This window comes from Lissotriton helveticus, chromosome 4_1 (assembly GCF_964261635.1).
Source record: "Lissotriton helveticus chromosome 4_1, aLisHel1.1, whole genome shotgun sequence".
Classification (NCBI taxonomy): Eukaryota; Metazoa; Chordata; class Amphibia; order Caudata; family Salamandridae; genus Lissotriton; species Lissotriton helveticus.
In genome coordinates this window covers 1,386,452,178-1,386,473,280 of record NC_136063.1, presented here as the reverse complement: position 1 = coordinate 1,386,473,280, position 21,103 = coordinate 1,386,452,178, and positions in this window count along the sequence as shown.

The window sequence follows — 21,103 nt, the reverse complement described above, 5'->3', positions numbered from 1 at the left end:
AGCTGGTGCTAGCGGTGCTTTACATTGACGGGCCTCTTCTGCCACATATTCACACCTTCAGACAATCAGTGATGAGTATCATGTTTACTGTTCCCAATTGATGCTTCCCTCTGCACCGTGGCTATGTACTATAGTGCCTGACAGTGATGGTTGAGGCTTTTTCCACGAGTCTGAACAAAACATGACAGGAGATACACTTAAAGTAATAGTAACTGCTCTGTCAGATCTCTCCAGTAACATGCAATGTCTTGAGGCAGTGATTATGCTCCACTTTAATAAGTTGGCTGTTACATGATACAAAAGAACAAAGAACATGTGTGGGGAATCAGGTTTCTTTCAAGTCTAACAAAGGCTTCAGTTGCGCGTAGGCAAACAACTAGTCTCACCTACCTTTCGGTGTACTCTGTCGCATTAATCACTACATGGATTACTTTCTTTTTCTCAACAGATCTGCGATCTGTGATCTGTCGATGAGTTTGCGCTAGCATCACTATGGGCGATTGATTAATATGGGAGTATCTTCAACAGACTATAGAATATATTGGAGACGTGGTTTGCGTTGCTCTTGCACCACACAACTTGATGCAAGAGCAACACACATTTTAAGTCAGATTTTTGAAGCCATGTAAAGCCAATTTGCGTGGCTTTGAGCGGCTCAGAAAATCTGGAATAATGTTACTCAGCGTAAATCGCTGCGTTGTGTAAGACTGCCCTGGGTAGGGTTACCATGTGCATTGAATGAGTGTTCCCATGCAGGTCCCATGATTTTGACACATTCCCATCCTGGGAATGTGCCAACAAGATATTCCTCCCCAGGTGAGGCATAAGGAGGAGAAATATCTTTATTTCTCCTTGTTTCTTCCTCTTTCTAAGTCTGATGCATTCTGCTGCAGACATAGAAAGAATAAAATGCCTCTCAGGGTTGTTTTTGAGCAGGAAGGGTGCCGTCTTGCACAAAAACAATTCTGTATGCAACGCAGACACCCTTATGGTGGTGCTAGGCTGCCTAAAGTGCGCCAATGCAGGGGAAAAATTCAGGAATGCGCCATTTGCCTTAAATAAATCGTATTTCTGTTTTTTCCCAGTGACACAGTGCAGCGCAGCAAGATGACTGTTCTTCACTATGCCACTATTCCACAAATATGCCCGTATCTTTATGGGGACTCAAGTGTACTGTGGGGAATAGCATTTGAGTACTTAAGGTATGTTTTCTTTCAAATCTCTATTGCAGGAGCATTTACGTTGCTTTAATTTTATGAAGTTTTATGGTGAGACAAGTTACAATATTAAATGAATCCTTAACTGAAATCACTGGCTGGTCTCCACAGTGATGTATTCATATACTTGGCCTAATGCACAAGGTATTTTTGGCTTGAACATATGTCTATGACCAATAATGGCTAGAGGTATGGCATCTGGGTACTTACAAAAGAATGCCATGCATACTCTTGGGAAGGTTTGTGAATTGGAAGAAAGGGTAAATGTGTGCTCAAGCAAAGGCAAACATCTCCTCATTTTCAATGGCATGCTTTTAGGCCTGGCTTGACCGTGCACTTGTCGCCAGACCATGCATGATCTACAGAAAAAGATATTTTAAAAGCAATACTGAAAAGACAGGCTTAAGCTTCACCCGCTTGGTGACCTTTCCATAAGCTTATGACTGGGTGTGTGCTTTTACTGTGCTTGTTTTTACTTTTGGAAACACATATGCTCAATAAAGTAGCTCTGGGTTGGTGATGCTGAAACGCCAATGATCAAGGTTATAGGATTGGCTGGCTACTTGGGAAAAGTTATGTTTATAATGAAAAGTTATGACAAAAGCAGTAGGGCTTATTTATTTTGAAAATTACATATTACAGCCAGCAGACTTCAAGGTTGTATTGTATTGTATTAAGCCTGGAGACATGTACTGTGTTTCTTCGAAACTCACAGATTACCCTTATCTCCTCTGGCAAATCCTGTGGGCAGAAGCATTACACTGTGGGAATAATTGTTAGTATCTCATATCAGGGGTTGGATTGTGTTTTGACACTGCAATTTTGTAAATATTTGTAATTTATGATCTGATGGTTGCCTTGTGGGAAAGCTTATACCTAACACAGCAGGCTTGGGGTGGGTGTGGTGGCAAGCCAATGATAGAGGTAGTGGGCCTGATTGGTTCTTTGGTTTAGTTAATTCTGATATGTTTAGTACGAAAAGTTATGGCACTGAAGGTAGGGCTAACACTTTTTTTGTGAAAGCAAATGTTAAAGACAATTGGCCTTCAACAGGGCCGGACTGAGAACCAAAACCGGCCCTGGCAAAGTGCTCGGCCGGCCCCCCCCACCCCCGGGGGGGTTGGGGTTCCACCGCGCTCGTTGCCAGGGATGGTTTTCGGCCGATTTTGTTACAGGGCCGTTTTTGCCCTGTAACAAAACCGGCCCCCAGAGACCCAAAACAGGCCCCCACCCTGGCGGCGCACCGGGAGATTGCCCGGTGCCCGCAACGGCCAGTCCGGGCCTGGCCTTCAATGTGATTTGCCATTACACCGTGCTAAGGGTTGTAGATGGATATTTTGTTACATAGAAGCTCACAGATTTCCACACAAGCAAATGGATTAGTGTTGTTTACACCCTCTGACATTCCTTGGGAATGGAAGATCGTATTTGGGGCAGATGGTAAGCCCACTTCAGCCACTGCCACTTTTATATATCCGCCTGAAAATTTGTGAATTTCATTTTTTCCATTTTCTTTTTCCATAAATCCCCTTTCATTTCTTTCCTTCTTCTTTTATTATAATTGTTTTGACTGCCCATCGGCTAGCCACACATTTTTATCAGGCTGCTCTTTTCATCTACAGTGAACCACATATCGTAGCAGACACTGCTTCTAAACTAGGTGGCTATCTTGGAACGATATTGTCTATAGGGAATCATTACTTTACTGCTCCAAAATAGCCGTCATGTTTTTGAAGCAACTTGTCAGGCATCAATACAGTGATAGACTAAGCACAATACCATTCCAAGATGGTCGCCCAGGACAGTGTTTGCCAAGCAACTATTTTGTCAATGCTTTACCATTTCAACACGCCCAACACCTTGCCTCTAAACATGATAGCTATTGTGAAGCTTTAAAACAATGATACACTATGCACAATTCCATTCTAAGGCAACCGCCTGCTGTTATGTAATTTGTTACTTATTTTTATTTGTTATTTATTTTGCATAGGCTTGTTGAGTTGCTGTGTGATTTGTGGGGGTGAGTGAACAGGTACAGGCAAGAGTAAGTCAATGAGCGGATGAGTGGATGCATGAGTGCAAGTATGAGTGATAGAGTGCATGTGTGATGAACCTTTAAATGCTTAAATACACAATGGACTGGAGAGGGCCCTTTCAGTTATAAGTCCGACCTATTGGAACTGCCAAAGCTTGTTTGTGAACAGAGCACATTGTGTTTGTGCAGTGCTGTATATATGTACAGGATTATGCTTGTTTGTCTGTGAAGGGTTTGTAGGGCTAGATAGTTTTGATAAGGAACTGAAGGAACAACACAGGAGATGATCCAGTTAAGAAGAAAAATCTGAGGCAAAGATTTAGATCTTGTTTTATTAAATTAAGGGACCAAGTATTTGATGGAGAGAATACAGTGGGGATGGATGAGGGAATTATATTGTTTCAGAATATATAATTATGGTTGGGGGATATAGCTAAGCAAAAGAGGACAGTGAATCCCACGATTAGTAAGTTAGGGCTCGATTTAGAATTTGGGGGACAGGGTACACCATTGAAAACACGGTGGCGTTTGCTGCCCACCATACCATCGATCTCTCTGCCTCGTTTAGAGATCAACAGAGTTTGAGTATTCCATGGACGGAGCCCCCATTGGCTCAGTTGATGGAAACTTTCTCTGATGGCCGGATGGGAGAGGAGCAGTCGGAGGAAGGATACTACACTTCTGCCTGCCTTATTTGGAGTGGACAGTGTAATGTTTTGTTTTTCCTGTGATCACCTCCAAGAAAATCCTTGTGATGAGGGACAGGAACAAGCATATTAACCACCCTACCCTTGAAGAAATCTCCACGGGTGTTTAGGTCATTAGTTTTCTTTGATTTTTCAGAAACAAAGTTCAGCTTTGGGAGTTTGTTTCTAAAAATGTTAGCTTTGGAAAAATGTGGTGAATGGCTGCCAAAACCAACAGCGGCTATCCACCAACCATTTTGTACATTGAAAACAACTGCCATTACGGTGATTCCTTTCAAAGACCACTGGGTCATCTCTAAATATGACGAACAGTATTCTGTCAGCCTGACAGACGGAGCCGTCAAACCCACAATTACACTCTGAGGGGCCGATTAGGATTGCGGTGAATCCGCATCCTCCGGGCCGGCGGTGCTAAGACCCCCGCCAGATTAGGATGGCTGGGGGGTCATCGGCGGACGGGAAGACCGTCCGTCGCTTTTCCGCTGCAGTCGCCTTCCGACCGTGGCGGAAAAGCTCTAATATGGTGGCGGTGTCGCCATATTAGGATGCGTGTTCAGACATGTTTTTCAGCTGCGTTTTTTCCGCCATAGAAAAGCATGTGGTCCTTTGCATCTGGGGGCCCGCAGGGGCCCCCAGAGTGAAGGGGCAGGGTGCACATAGGGGGTACCTATGGTACCCCCCTGCAGTTGCATGCACAAAGCGGCAGGCACCGCGCTGTGCCTGCCGTTTTGTGCATGTAACTGCAAAACATGCATTTTTAACCTTGCGGCGGGTGCTGCTTCAAGCAGCACCCGCCGCAAGGTTAAAGATACGGGATGTGACCGCCAGGGTGGCGGTCACATCCTAACCCTGGCGGTCACATCCTAATTGCACCGGAGGGACCGCCGCTGCCTCTGCGGACGGTCCCTCCACCTCGGGGTGGCGGACGGACGCAGGTCCGTCCGCCATCCTAATCGGCCCCTAAATTGTTAATGAAGTTACGGTCAAGGTCTCAATGTACTTATTTCGGAAACATAGCACCTTTGAAGAAATTCTGAGATATTTGTCTGGCGTGTGCAAGCCTGAGATCCACCTAGATCACATGTCCTTGGCGATGTTTGGGCTTCGGTGTACCATAATGGCTTTACAAAGTCTGTGGAAGTCATAATAAAACCCAGTGGCATGAGAATTATGAGTGCCCACCCTACACTGTTTTGTAACTCCAGTAAATATAGATGTAAAACTATTTTATCCCTTTCTGCAGATATACTGGAAGCACTGTGTACTGAAGCATTGAGTGTATTGTCAAGGTTTTAAATTATATACTTTTTGCGCACATACATTTAAGCATAATAGTTTTTATAATACTTAAAAATGAACATGGTATTTCAGCAACCTGTAAGTAAATGATCATTATAAGGTAAACATACAAGGTTATGTTTGCGGATGTGTTTGTGTGTGTGTGCATGAGTGTAATTGTTCACTCCGTGTGTGTGCGTGGTTTTGTCAATAAAAGTGATTCTACATTTGTGTGTCTGTGTATATGTGTGTGCACGGTCTCTTTTTTGCATGTATATTTTTTGTCTCTTTGGAAGTGAAGTCACCTGTAGACATAGATTTATATAAGGTACATATCCATGTAAATGATACTTACATAAATTTGTGTCTATTTGGGTGGTTGTGTGTTGTTTTTTAATTGTATTTTATTAGAGTTTTATATAGCGCTAGCTAGACCCGAAGGTATCAGAGCGCTTTACAGGTTATGTGACTAACATCAATTACAATACATGCTCGGATTGAGTGGGTCAAAACAGTAAAAAAAAATATAGAACAATACAGCATTAGGTAGTAGCATTAGCGACAATTTAGAGCGAGTTGGCTCACTTTTCTTATATGTTTTTGTGAGGTTCTCTGGTTAGCCAGTGGTTAAAAAATGTGTGTGTGTGTGAGTGTTTGTGAGAGATAATTGAAGAGCATTGAGCATTTTGCCTGTTGCGTTGTGACAAAGTTAAATGCTCCAAGATGAAGGCATAGAAACCAGAGACAGGATGTGTATAAACAATCTTCTAATTCTGCTGAGTGCAGCAGAAACTCGAATGTTTGTCTTCAGGAAACATAAGCACTCAGGCAGGAAGTCTGAGCAGAGTGTCCCTATTATTTTAGTTTAACGTAGAAAGGGGATCAACGCCATGCCATATGTGAGTGATGCTGAAATTCGAGCACGATTGAATGCGTTTCTTCTATTCAAAACAAGGCATGAATCAGAGAATCTCTGGAGCACCTGTTTGAGGTAATCACACACGGCAAAATGAGACTTCAGCCACAGGTACCGTACAAGTGTAATGAGTTAAAGGCTGACTTAATAAATATCACTACCACCTGAGTTCCTCGCCTTACAAAACGATCCCAGCCAGTTAAAAAAAGCAGATCATGGGCATGATCCACAGAGGTAAGCTTACACTTTTGTGGAAGTTTACAATTTTTGGGTTATTCACGAACTGCTAGTTTAATTTCATCAAAAGTGATTTTACAATTGTGGAGACTCCACACATAAAAAGATAGGAGAGGCCTATATTTTTATGTGCGGGACTCTGCAGTCGTAAAATTACTATTAGTAAAATTAAACTCGCAATTAATCAGTACCAAACAATAGTAAACTTACACAAAAGTGTAAGTTTACATTTTTGAATCAGTCCCCATGGCTGCCACACTCCTGAAAGCACTCATCTGGGTAGAAATAAAGGCCCTAAAACCAAATGTGATTCATTTCTCTCCCTACTCAGGGCCCACATGCCTGCATCCTGCACCTAGGACACCTTTTAAAGTTCACAATGCGGTCGCTTCCTCCAGCTACTTAAATTCCCCCAAAAGAAGATAAGGTTGCTTTCTCTTTCACCTTCCTCCTCCTTTCCACTTGAAACAGTTCCTCTTCCCCACCACCTACCTCAGTCCCCCACCATAGAGTAAAGTATGAAGCTAATTTTAGGGTATAGAGGAAAAATACCTAGCACTATGTACCTATAAGTTTCAGTTACCCTTCTGACACATGAATCCCACAATTTAAATCGAAATTTTGAGCTAGAACAAAAAACCTGGTGTTGCCTCGAGGGGGCAAGATGGTGGATGCTAGGGCGTCCGTGTGAGGAGCAGCGGCAGTGGTCTCGCCATTATCCACTACTACGTTCTCTGACTGATTTGCGAGCGTTCTCCTGAAACTACGACAGTCTTTAAAAAACTGATATATACATACTGCTGAGTCGGGGATGCGGCGGGATTTGTACAGGAATCTTCAGCGTTCGTTCCTGGCGGCTTGGCGGCGGCGGCCAGCGAGGAGAGGAGGTGTGTCCGGCTCCTGCGAGATTCCTGGTCGGAGCTTCGTGAGCGACGTCGGCAAGTTGGGTACCCCTGCTGGGCTACACTACGGCCAATTACAAACGGTGAATTGTAGCATTCACCACGTTCAGCACAGGATGCCGAAACAGCCGAAGCCCAAGACGCGCGCCGTGACAGCCGCAGCCGCTCAAGACACGGTTCAGAGTCGAGGGGCTGGTACACCAGTATCGGATCAACGTATTCAAAACGGCAAAACTGTTGGTAACATATTACATGGCAAAACTGTATCTGGAGAAGGCTCAGGGTTATCGGCAACAAGTGCTCCAGTCCGGGATCAAGCACGGACCTCACCAGTGCATTCTGGGACCAGTAGTGCTCCCATCGGTACTACTACTGGTATTATTGGCGCTATTCCGAAAATCCATGGCATTTTTAAGAAAATAAATAAAAGGGCCGTTAAAGGAAAGGGGGAGCGAGGAGAGCTCCCGGAACGGCCTGATAAGCCTAAACAACCCGAACAGCCCGAGCAGCCCTTAATACAACAACAATTGACTCTGATCAGTAACAACTTACCAAATATCAACAGCCCTATTTGTGCTAACGTTGGAATTACAGAGAGGTGTACTGCAACTACTCCTGTCGACATCACCATGACACCCACACAGCAACCACACCCGGAAGGGGCTCCTTCCCTTGATACCCTTCTACAAGCATCATTGGAGACGACAGAGAGTACAGAAGCGGCCAATCTACAGGCAGAAGTGGAATCAACCGACTCAGCAGGCCAGTTCTACTCGATGTCGGACTTATCGAATGCACTGGAAGCTGGTAGCTGTGATGCAGATGGAAATGGAGACGGAGGCGGTGAGTGGGGGGACGATGAGAGCGGGGAGAGTATACATAGTATACATAGTTCCCCCCAGGATTCAGATTTTGACTGTGATAAATCCTTGGAACGACCTGACTGGGGTGATGAGGAGCACACAGTTCTCACAGTTCAAAGTCCCTCCATGGAGCGGTCTCCTACCCCCTTGGTATCAATGTCTGAGACTTCATCGACACCTGAAATAACATTAAATACTTTATACCAAGTCATGCTGCAGCATCGTGAAGAGACTAGAACTGAGAACGTACGTACTCAAGGTGCAGTTCGTCGCCTTCAAAATAATCTCCGTCGAGTTGGTAAAACCGGTAACGAGGTCTCAGCTAGAGTGGTAGAAGCAGAAGCTCGGATCTCAGCAATTGAGGACTCAATGTCACATCAGAATAAACAGTTGTCATCATTAGAAGGGCTAAAAGAGGAGATTAATTGGAAACTTGTGGATCTCGAAAATAGGTCACGTAGGAACAACCTGCGTATCCTAGGAATTCCCGAAACTAGCGAGGGGGGAGATATCAGGAAATTCATAGTAGATCTTTTCACCGAAGCCTTCCCAGAGCTTACCCAATGGAAATGGGATACAGAACTCCAAAGGGCACATAGGTTCCCATTTCAAAAGAATGCTAGAAGTGACTCCAATACTAAGCCCAGGGTTATCCTTATTTGCTTAAATAACTTACTTGCAAGGGAAGCTCTTTACGATCTAGCCAGGCCAGATAAGAAGCGTAGGGGGGAAAGCCTGGAGTTCTTTGTCCGGCCTGATTATTGCCACTCTACTGTACAACTTAGATGGCAACTCCGACAGTTGATTCCATTGTTTCAAACAAAGGGAGCCCAGGCCTTTCTCCTTAACCCCGCTAAATTGAAGGTTATCTTTAAAGAGAGAACACATTTCCTAACCTTGGAGGGGGCAGCTAAAGAATTACTTACATCATTATGACCTGACTTAATCTTAGATCCTATTCACTGATATCTTCTTTCTCGTTCTCGATCTTTTTTGGGGATATCAAGTAGTAATGACTGTTTCTGGGTAGTGTTATTATTCAGTACTTAATTTCCTCCACATCAAGTCCCTGTATCTCTTTTGCATCAATCTATTTTTTTATTGGATGATGGAGGTTAAATATGCTTGGATGTCTAGTGTAGTGCGATGGTGAGCCACACTGGTTGCATCTCACAATTTCATCATGATGAGGGACTCTTTAGTTCCTTTGCCCTTCTTTCGCAGGGGGTGGGGGTGGGGTGGGGCTGCAAGGGAGGTAAGGGGGAGGGTAGGGTTCGAGATTGATCAGGTGAAGAACAAATTCTATAAAACTAAAGCAGAGATTGTATTGTTTGTTGTGGTAGTTTACTTGAATATAAAACTTAATCACAATTGGCTGTTTGATGTTATATTTCATTGGAGATTTCAAGAGAGTATCATGTGTAGTAAATTTTGTTCTAATGATTATGTTTTCTATGTTTGGGAGTACTCTATTAAAATGAAATGTTGGGAAATTGAGGATTTGTTCATGGAACATATGTGGGCTAAATAATAGAAAGAAGAGGGGGGTATGTGCACAGATGATACAGTCTATGCGTATCGATCTTTTATGTATACAAGAATCGCACTTGACCTGGAATGATCGTCATTGCTTTAATGATCTAGGCATGCACTTATTGGTCTGCACATGTCAAGGAACTACCACAAAAGGGGTGGCAATTCTCATGAGAAGAGGGTTAGGATTTCTTAAGCGCAGCAAGGCTGATCCATATGGTAGATGGGCTATTGTTGAACTTAACATTGATAATAAAACCTATACCATTTGTTCAATTTATGCTCCTAATACAGACGATCCTGAAATTTTGAATTTCTTAAGTCTTGAGCTCGCGCAATGGCCACCCCCCTTGATATTTTGTGGCGATCTTAATATTCATCTGTATGGGGGGCTGGATCTTTATGGCAGTGCCGATTACAAAGGTTTAAAGAAAAAGACTTATAAAGCTTTAAAATGTTTAATAAAAGAATATGGCTTGTCTGATGTAGCATTTACAAAGAATCCTAGCTCACCTGATTACACTTTTTTTTCCGCACCACACGGCGGGTGGGGAAGTGTACTGACTGAGCACGCGGACAACCCTATTGATGTCGGGTTTATTTACTATTAATTATTGTATTATTTAAGCTCCGAAGTAAATGTTACTCATGATGCTCGCCCATGGTATGCGTATGAGCGATTTTATTGTAACTGATCCTGTTTCACTTTCAATTATAAAATCAACCTTCACTGATCCTGCAACCGTTTGTCACGTTTAGTTTTTCCAATTAAATGGCTCGCTCGTTACGTACGCCTGTACTACAGTGTAATATCTCCTTACCTCATGTGTTTCCCGTCTGCCCCGTGGCCGGCCTGTATGGTTGGGGGCCCGTACTTGAATACTGACATTTTTACAACCAAGGTTTTAAAAGAAAAATATATGGAGCTAGCATCGTAACAGTCATTTAGATTGATAGGGTTGTTTTTAAAATACCATGCTCTGCGAACAGGAACGACCCTATACCACCGTAAACCTTTTCTTTCCCTCGAATGAAAACATGAATCCGTCACCCCCCCCACACCTTATACCGAATGCCCCTGGCTTTTGACCCCTCCCTACACGCGGTCTGTACTACCGCCCTCGGGCGACCTATGTAATGAACAGCCTGTCATTGGTTATCTTTACCGCACTACCGGTTCCTCTGGGCTTCGATGCCGAGATAAAAGGGACTACATCCCACAGAGATAAGTCAGGTACGTGGTAGGTAAAAACATTTTTTATGTTTATGCGCGCTGATGTGCTTTGAACATTGCCCCCTCCCCCTCTTTTCTTTTTCTGCAGGTTACATCGGAAATTCAGCTGAAGTATGGAGAGGACCTAAAACGCACCATGCTCCACGCGAGGAAAATAGGCCAGCTCTGTGAGATGGTACATTATATGCAGGAGCTATCTCTGAGAGCATGAAAATTGTATGGTATGAATGTGCGCATGGGCCCTGATTTGTACGGTATGAATGCGTATGTGTGGCGCACGTCTGGGTCGATAAAAGAATGCTTTTTGTATGACGGAGGTGTTGATCGAGCGGTTAATGGAATAAGAAAAATAAGCCAAACATGGTACCTGCATATGAAGGGCGAAAAGGAATATAGCACTTACCTTACCTAGGAACGACTCTCTCCCTCTCTGGAGCTAGTGAATGGGAGAGTGGCCTACACCAGAAACTTGAAGGGTTATTGTAGTACCTCGGACCCGAACCGATATCCCAAAGGTACACCCAAAATAATGCGCACCGGTGAGTCAATTTACGTACTGACTAAATAAGAGAAGTCAAGAGTACCCCGGGTTGGGGTTCATCCCAAATCCCCCTCAGCCCAGAAATTAGGGATATTGTTATGTTTTAGATTTACCCCTTCTTCTTCCACCCTCATAGAAAAATCAGAATTGTACCATCGCACGTCCGACTGATACCCCTCCTTTACCTCAGCTTGGATCATCATTTGCTAGATATTGGAAGGCCCCACCGTGAGTATAAGCACGACTGGACTAGTGTCCGACCAATTAAAAAGGAGTAAGTATTTTTGAAGCGAGGTTACCAACAAAAATTGTCTACTATTAGGAAGGAAGGAGAACAAAGAGCTCGACCCCCAAAATGAATTGAAAAGAATACTGAGAATACGCAACATGCATGACAAAGTCCTTTTGCCCAAAATAGCTCTGTGTTCTGTCTTAGGTTTCCGTACTTGATGTATGTACCTTCGCACCCTGTCTGGTATTTGTGTGTATGTAAACTATGAATTTATGTTTTCTCTCAGCTTGTGTTTTATACGTGAAACCGACCCGTACTGTTCTATATGTGTGTGCACTGAATAACCTATTATTATACACGTCTCTCTCTCTCTTTATGTTGTACGTGTACTAATAGCCTATTTAGTGCACACAACGCTCTCTCTCTCTGAGGGCTCCCTTGCTCCCTTTTGAATAAACGACGACACTGTGCCTCGCCGGCACAGGTATAATTGGCTTTAGACACGGCAGTGTTTGAACAAATTGACAGAAACAAAGCGATCGTATTTTGCCATGTTACTACCTCTCCTTTCTGTAACATGATGGAACTTAATTGGCTGAGAAAGAAAGGACAGGTAAGACGACTAATGTCCCCTAATCTGACCCTTAAAAGGGAACTATATGTCAGTGGCTTTTGTTTTTAGTGCTCTAGTAACTCCACCCTCATTTATTCGGATTACCACCGCCCATTGCACTTAAGTAGAATGTCCGAAACGTCCCCGTTTTCCAGAATGGTCCCAGTTCTGTAACCAGCCGTCCCAGAAAATCTTAAAGACTGTAGCTGATGACCTTGTTTTTAAAGATAAATCGTCCAAAAACTGATAAAAGTTAGCCGTTGCTGTCAGAAAAGAAAAATGCTTAACGTATGTCCTTCCCTGGAAAAGGTAGCTGTAAGCCCATGATAATAAGCACTTCACACTTTTTATGAACTAGCAGACCTTGAAGAAAGGTATAGCTCAACAGGATTTGTTTTAGAAAAACACAAGTCTCTACTGGAGGAGCCGGTTTGAATTCGATGCGAATATGACAGGAATAGACACCAGACAGTTATGATGTTTGAAAATAGAAAGATACTTGCAGACCTGCACCACAGCCATGATGCATGAGTTAACAGCATACACCGATGTAAGGGTTACTAAGCATCCACCCTATCGTGACCAATAAACGTTTCCCCAACTACTTGGGGTTGGGAGAGAAATTAAAGTGTGTAAACATCTTCCCATGCCAGTTCTCTAAAAACTTGTTTTTTTGTACTCATTTAAAGATAACGTGCGGTCGACGGAGGAGAGGGGCCGGATGTGACGCACAGCCTGGCTGCAGATCGGGGAATATCTATGACCTCGACCAAGGTGGAGCCACAGAGCCAAGAGTTGCGGGACAAGGCACCATTCTCAACGTGGAAAGTGAAGGAAAGAATGGCTGTCCGGAAGCCCCTGCATCGTTGATGAGCTCGTGCCGAAAGTCCCAGCCCATTGTGCCCGATCGATGGGCCCACTTGCTTGAAATTTCTGCCCTCCTTGGTCCGTTTCAGATCTGATCCCACTCCACCCTCTCTTCCCTCGGCCTCCCAAAGCACGCCCCCATCGCCCCTTTTTTCCATACGGAGTTTTCTTTGAACTTTGACTTAAAGAAGAAACACTGCACAAAAGATAGACTAGGGTTTGTCCCGGAAAGAAGAACGGGATACGGGTACCCCGACTAAAGTACCTATGGTAGATTAGTTAGGTAACAGGACAAACAGGACTGTGGTCTGAGAGCAAAGAGTGGCCACACCCTTCAGCGCGAAATCTGAATCCGAGCTGGACGCATAGCTCCACCGCCGGTGCTCAAAAGTGCCAACGAAAGAAGAAAAACAATGAGAGCCTACCAGTGATGGCTCGCTGTAATTAAGACACTGGAAAGACAAACCTTTTTTTGAACATTACCACCCCTTGACTGTCACTTGTATTAATTTGAATTCTCTCCCAACCACTTTGTATTGATTAATCACCCAATTGAGCTTTCGAAACCTTACATCGGTCACTTTCAACTGTACATGGATAACTAAGAAAGCGTTAACTCTGTATCATGATGATTGTAGAACACCAGTTATGCACATGAGCATACTGTCTAGTTTTGATCCCCATGGAGTCCAGACCTCAAGTGATAATAGCCCTTATTCTACCAGAACATTTTTGTATGACATGTTTGTATTCGAACGAATTTCCTACATCGTCTAAATAATGTCCCCGTCTCCAAGGTCTAACGTATGACACAGCTAATGTAATTTTGTATGCACTGCCTCCTCGCCTATCGCATTGACTACATGTGGTTATGTACGATTCTGTCAGCATTGATAGCAGGATTATTTCCATCTGCCCGTAATGCATATGGGCTACCAAAGACCTCAATAGACAGCCCTGCCACATACTTCCCTTATTAGTATAACTAAATGTCAGCTTGTACGTCCTTACCTCAGACATGAACAGAAATGAACTAACTTATGATAAAAACTGGGGACGGTGGAAAATGACTAAAATCGGTATACATAAGCGGCGTTCATTTATGTTCACCATAGCCACTGTTGAGCGTAAAGTGAAAATCATGAAACATTGGCCACACCATCTTGTCCCTTTTTAGGCCCCTACGTGCGCGTAAGCAGCAGCCATTTTGATTGCCATGGTCTCTCTGCCCACTGCCAATAGCCTGCGTCTCTCTCTCCCCCTCACTCCCCGGCCTCGCAAGCACCCCCCGCGCCCCGACAGCCCCCGGTCTCTCCTGCTTGGGCCATAAACGCACCTCCAGCGCGACCCTGTCCCCGGGCCACATCCCGTGCTGAACCCCCTCACTCTTTCATCTCATTCATAGAACAGGCCCTTTTGATAACCCCTTCCTCCCTGCCTGATTGTCCGGCCTGATCCCAGGCCATCACCTAGCCCAACAGATGCAGTTTTATTACCCCTACAGTAGGACCTCGCCTCACATCAAAGGCACGGGGATTAATCAATGCTTTCGCACCCCGAAGATCCGACTGATCACACACACCCCCGTTCCCAGCGGAATGCCCAGCTGCGCGATAACCACCACATGCTGAGATCGGGGTGGGAACTCTACTGTAGATATGTGTGGGAACGGGCCTGGACCGGGGAGTCCGAGGATGTCTTTTCTTTCCTTCAAAGAAACATTACTGATGTCATAAATGTAATAAAGCCATAAACCTGTGTATAAGAGGCCAGGCTTCAGAGATGCGGTTAGAGCACCTCGAGAAGATACCCTGCTGTCTGATTTGACGTGCTCTGCTCCGTCGGAATAAACTCCTGTTTCCTGCCTTCCAGTCTCCAGCGCCTGCCTCTTTATTTGGTAACCGTGAGTTGGGCGAGAGGCGGCTAGCGCTGGGCAAATCTTGAAAAGAGGTAATCGACCTGATCTGCAAAAACAACAAGTGATGGACTGAATGTGGATCAATGTCACACACTCCCCCAGTCAAAAGATCTGGGCCCAAATCCATCGTTTTTTTGCACTCCACACCACCCTGGGTTAGACAATGGCGATATGCAAATCAGCTCTGACCCTGTTGCCCCATGGGAACAGTCCAGTCCGAACTACAAAAGCCATGTCCTTCCCAGAAGGAGTGGAAAAACACCGGTCCTGGGAAGCTTGATTCCGGTCCAGGGAAGACATGGCTTGGCAGTTCGGGCTGGACTGTTCCCATGAGGCACAGGGTCAGACTGATTTGCATATGGCCATGTCTGAACTGGGGTGGCGGAGTGAGCTAAAGAACGGTGATGGATTAAACCCAGATCAGTTGACTGGGGGTGAGTGTTTGTATTGTCAACGCTCCGTCCATCACCACCTTTGGTTTTTCTTTGTTCGCCCTAAGTTGGCAGGGTATGCTCAGACGTGAGTCCCTTGCTCACTTTGCCACTGGAGTCAAGCAAGCCCGGCTGAAGACGGCTGTAATGCCAGAAACCGGTCCTGGGAAGCTTGATTCCGGTCCAGGGAAGACATGGCTTGGCAGTTCGGGCTGGACTGTTCCCATGAGGCACAGGGTCAGACTGATTTGCATATGGCCATGTCTGAACTGGGGTGGCGGAGTGAGCTAAAGAACGGTGATGGATTAAACCCAGATCAGTTGACTGGGGGTGAGTGTTTGTATTGTCAACGCTCCGTCCATCACCACCTTTGGTTTTTCTTTAATCGACCTGATCTGCCTGACCCTTTTTCCACAATACACACACACATCAAAGTTTGCCCCAGTTGTAATTCTGTGGGACCTTGGTTTATGGGAATGTGTGAAATAATCTAATCTGGCGATTTTCTGTTTACATTGTGGGCACAGGCGTCCACTGAAATGTATTCAGGGGAGGGCATTATTTTAACATCATCCCTCCCCGCCCCTATATGTCAAAGGGCAGGGGCATAGTCATTTAAGGTCAAGTGAAAAATTCGGGGGGTGCAAGCATCCCCTCTTGCCCCCCCCCCCCGAACCCCAATGATTGTGGATTACCACTGTGTTGAGTAACACACGTTATAAATGCTCTTACATACCTCCTACAAATCTGTGTTTAATGAGCTGCATAGAGCTGATTTATTGCCCTGGTATTCTGGGATGCAATAGATTTTGGACATATCAGCTGTAGAGGATGATCAGAAGAGAGGGACATAGCGTGAATAACATTTCTCAGCTCAGCTGATCCAAAACTCACCCCTTTATTGTCATTAAATCATGTGAATGCCATAAAGGAGGTGCAGAAGTGCTTGTTCGAGGTTGCCTGTCTTCAACACCCTGGCCATTTGGAAGCAAACCCGAGCTCACAAGCATACTCCACCCTGGTATACAGAGTAATTTAAGAATATGAATCTAAAATTCCGAAAGGCAAGATGGGAAGTAGATGGGAAGATACAAAGTACAGCCACACCACGACTATCAGCATTGGCAGAAATTAAATCTGGCAAGATAAAATTCCATTTCCAAAATTCTAGGAAAGAATCTTTACCAATCTAGTAATTCCTGTCTATCTGATCCAAAATCATTATCAAAACTCAATTTTCACAACTTCTATGCAATAAAATCAATTAGGTTTTCATCTCTTGGGTGGCACCTACAAGGGAGGGCATTAGAATGATTCATAAGTCTATTGCCATCATAAATGTTTCCAACTTGCTCCGATCCAATTTTTTTTGTATTAGCATCCATCACATTGGATGATATGATATAGCTGATACAAAACCTAAAACCAACTAATTCCTCATGTGATCCAGTCGGTGGTTAGGTACTAACTATCCGGTTCCATTTGCCTCAGCTATCTGCCTATTTATAAATACCTTTCTAGTAAAGGCATGGTGCAAGATATGTTGGAAATCTCAAAGATAACGCTCTTCTTGAAAAAATAAACTTTCAACAAAGAACGGGTAGCTACTCTAAATAATGCTCTAGTTGAAAAAATTAAACTTTCAACAAAGAACCAGTAGCTACTCTAAGATAATGATCTTGTTGAAAAAAATAAACTTTCAACGAAGAACCAGTAGCTACTGACCCATTTAAGAGCTTCCGGTGCTTGGTAATTGCTAGAACAGTTCGTTACCCATCAACTCAAACAGCTTCTTCAAAATATTGACATGCTTGATCTTAATCAATCAAGCTTTTACCACATGCATGCTGCTAAAACCACCCTGAGGAATGTGTCGGGTGTTCTTTATGTTGGAGCAGATGAGGAAAACTCCACAATTTTAGTGCTGTTTGGACTTTGTAATGGAAAACCTTCACATGCTTTTATATCAACTAGAGTTAGTAGCTCATCTCAAACATTGTTTTTATCCTTCCTTATGGGAAGAGTTTATGTGGTCACACTAGAGCTCTTTAAAAATCCCACGATAGTGCTATCATGGGACCTACCGTGGGCGTTCGCTTTGTCACTGTAAATAATCTGCATTTCTGTGTGGCCTTTGAGGACATTTATCAGAGGCTGCAATCTCCACCCTTTATCATATGCTGAAGATACTTAAATGGTAACAAGGGCCTTTGGGCAACAAGACCAATTTGACAATCTCTCTTACTGCTTCTAGAAAAACAAAAATTCAGATGAGAACATATTAGCAAAATATCAAAGACCTCCTCCTCTCACAGCCCAGTCTACTTCCCACCATCCCACTACCCTACAAACGACGCACCCTCCCTACATACCCTCGCCTCAAACGATCCCCGAGATGGCAGACTATCCCCGTTCGCAATAACTCCCACCGCCCCCGCCGTGTCCTCAACTCACTATCTGACCGCGACCTATGCTCTCTCCTACGCTCCTATGGCCCAGGTCCTGTAAAACACATATCCAACGCACACGTCCCCATACCCACAACTCTCTCAAACCCTCTAAGGCTCCCAACCCATAGTAAAAGAGGTTCCATCCCTAGCAACCCCAGAAAAATCCCCCTCTCTCTAGAAGGCTCGACCACCCTTCTCACTCCCAAACTCAAATGCATCCTACTCAACTGCAGATCGGCCCAGAGACACTCCTCCGACATCGCTGATCTCGTCTCAGCAATGGAACTGGACCTAGCCATTCTGACTGAAACGTGGCTTACTGAAGCCTCTACCCCGATAATGGACATCAGGACTGCTCTGCAGTCAATAAAATCAATCTGTCAACGGCCAAGGTTTTTCATAATACCAACAAACAGGAGCAGCAAGCCATAAGGGAACTAGCTGATAACAACAAAATAATCATAAAACCGGCAGACAAGGGTGGTGCTATAGTTGTGCAAACAATAGAGTCGTATGATACAGAGTGTCTGAGATTACTATCTGACAGACGGAACTACACTGTATTACAAGATGACCCTACGGAAAGACTCAGGACAAGGATAGGGAGTATGATCGAGGAGGGGCTTGCACATGATTGGTTGAGTAAGAATGAAGCTGAATTCTTGCAACAGCCAACGCCACGCATCCCCTACTTCTACTGCATCCCAAAAATCCATAAAGACATGTCTAACCCACCGGGAAGACCTATTGTATCGGGTATCGGTTCCATTCTTGAACCACTTTCCAAATTTTCGGATGCTTTCCTACGCCCACTGGTCCAGTCAACATCCACCTACCTTAAAGACACCAAGTCAGTGCTACAACTGCTAGACAATAGAGACTTCGACCCATCAAATCAACTCCTGATGAGTCTGGACGTGGAAAGTCTATATACGAGCCTGCCTCACGATGAAACACTCCAAATCATCGAAGAAGTACTATTTACCACTCCTTGGAAGTACCAAACACCAAGAGGTCTGGTCCTGGAATGTATCTCTTTAGCACTGCAACAAAACTTTTTCCAGTACAAACAGACTATTTATTTACAAAGCCATGGCACCAGCATGGGCAGTACTTTTGCTCCTAGTCTGGCTGGACTATATGTCCACCATCTAGAGACAAACAAGATACTACATCCAGACAATCCATACAGGGGCAACATCAATACCTGGAGAAGGTATATTGATGACGTTTTCGTCATCTGGAACGGGGACCACCAATCAGCGGTGGATTTCCTAGTATGGCTGAACAATCAAAATGCCTTCTTAAAATTCACCAGTACTGTCTCAGACCATTCTATGGTCTTCCTAGATCTCAATGTCTACACTGAAGGTGGTAAATTAAAGAGTACCACCCACTTCAAACCCACGGCGAGGAACTGTCTCTTAAGATATGACAGTTTTCACCCCAGACATTTAAGAGAGAATTTGCCTTATGGACAATTTTTACGATTGAGACGTAACTGTACCGAACTAACCGAGTACAAGTCACAGGCCTGTGACCTCAAAGAAAAATTGTTGCAAAGACAGTACCCAGAGAAGACCATCAATAGAGCTATGAAAAGGGCTAAGAATAACCATAGGGAGGCTCTTCTAGAAGACCGAGAACGAGAGACTAGTGACAACAAACGACCAATTTGTGTCACTACCTTTACCACTGTGTCCAATGAGGTGTCGAAAATTATAAATAAACATTGGTCAATTCTTAACTGTGGCACAATGAACCTGGAGAAACCCATGCATGCCCACCGTCGTGGACGGAACCTGAAAGACATTTTGGTACATACCAGACCAAAGACAGATTTAGACACAAGGACACAACCTATTGGCATTCAAGGCCATTTTCCCTGTGGAAATTGTAGTAGCTGCCACCTGACAAAAAAGAGCAAGATCCTTACATTCAGGAATGGCACCACGTGGGAACAGCGGCGCCTCACGAACTGTAACACCAAAAACGTGGTCTACCTAATAACTTGCCCCTGTGGTTTGGAATATGTGGGGATGACCACCAGACCAGTGAAAACGAGACTAAATGAGCATAAAAGCAATGTCCGGTGCAAAAAGAGTACTACCAAGATGGCAACACACTACCTCGACAAACAACACTGTGTTAATGACTTGAACTGGACAATCATTGAATCATTGCCATCTGAAAAAGGCCTTTTTCAAAAAGAACAAAGATGGGTGTTCCGTCTGGGCACACATATACAAGGACTCAATGATGATGTCCCTTGGTCACAACTGTCCAACTTATGAATATATACCCATTCTATAAACTGTGAATCACATGAACAAATGCCCTTTGCCAACGGTATTTTAAGACATTATTTCCACCCTGTCCTCTTTAATACCCACCCACTACCAGTGTGGAAGTATTAGGAATGAGGATGGAGGCCCTCAACGTCCATTTCACTAATTTTTATCATACAATACACCCCACAACAACTGAGGGAGCTATTACTCTAACCGCACATGCGCGGTCGTGTAGCGTCTGCCTGCCGCGCATGCGCATACCCTACACGGGTCCCAGCGCAGGCGCGAGGCAGTGATGCTTGGGCGGCAGCGCACGCATAGGTAGGGCGCGCCTCTCCGCCTCTCCCTCGATCAAATCGAGTAGTTCAAGAACTTAAGATCAGTCCTCAACCGGTAATTAGGTAAGCGGATAACCCATATTTGAGCATGACACCGAATCCGCTAATTAATTAACCGAGCACCACCGGGTATAAATACCTCCCACAGTAGGCTCACAAAACCAAACGAGCGGAGCAGCGCGAGGGGTAAGACGGTGGATAATTCGTCCCTACGTTGTGAGTATAGGCGTTGGTAATCTGGGTTTCACCTCATAACCAAGTGAGTAAAAACTGATCACTAAAACTTGTTTTGTTATTTTCATCTTTCCACTCAGATTGCACACAGTAGCAATCAACCCCCAGACGCTTCTATGAGCTCATGAAGCAAGCAACTTATTTCTATTAAGTATGACCCACATTTCCTTGATATATATTTTTATGGAAAGAAGTGTGTGTGTTCTCTATGTTGTATGTCTTGTGAGTCCTTTCTTTTACAGGACAACAATGGTTTGTTCCAGGTG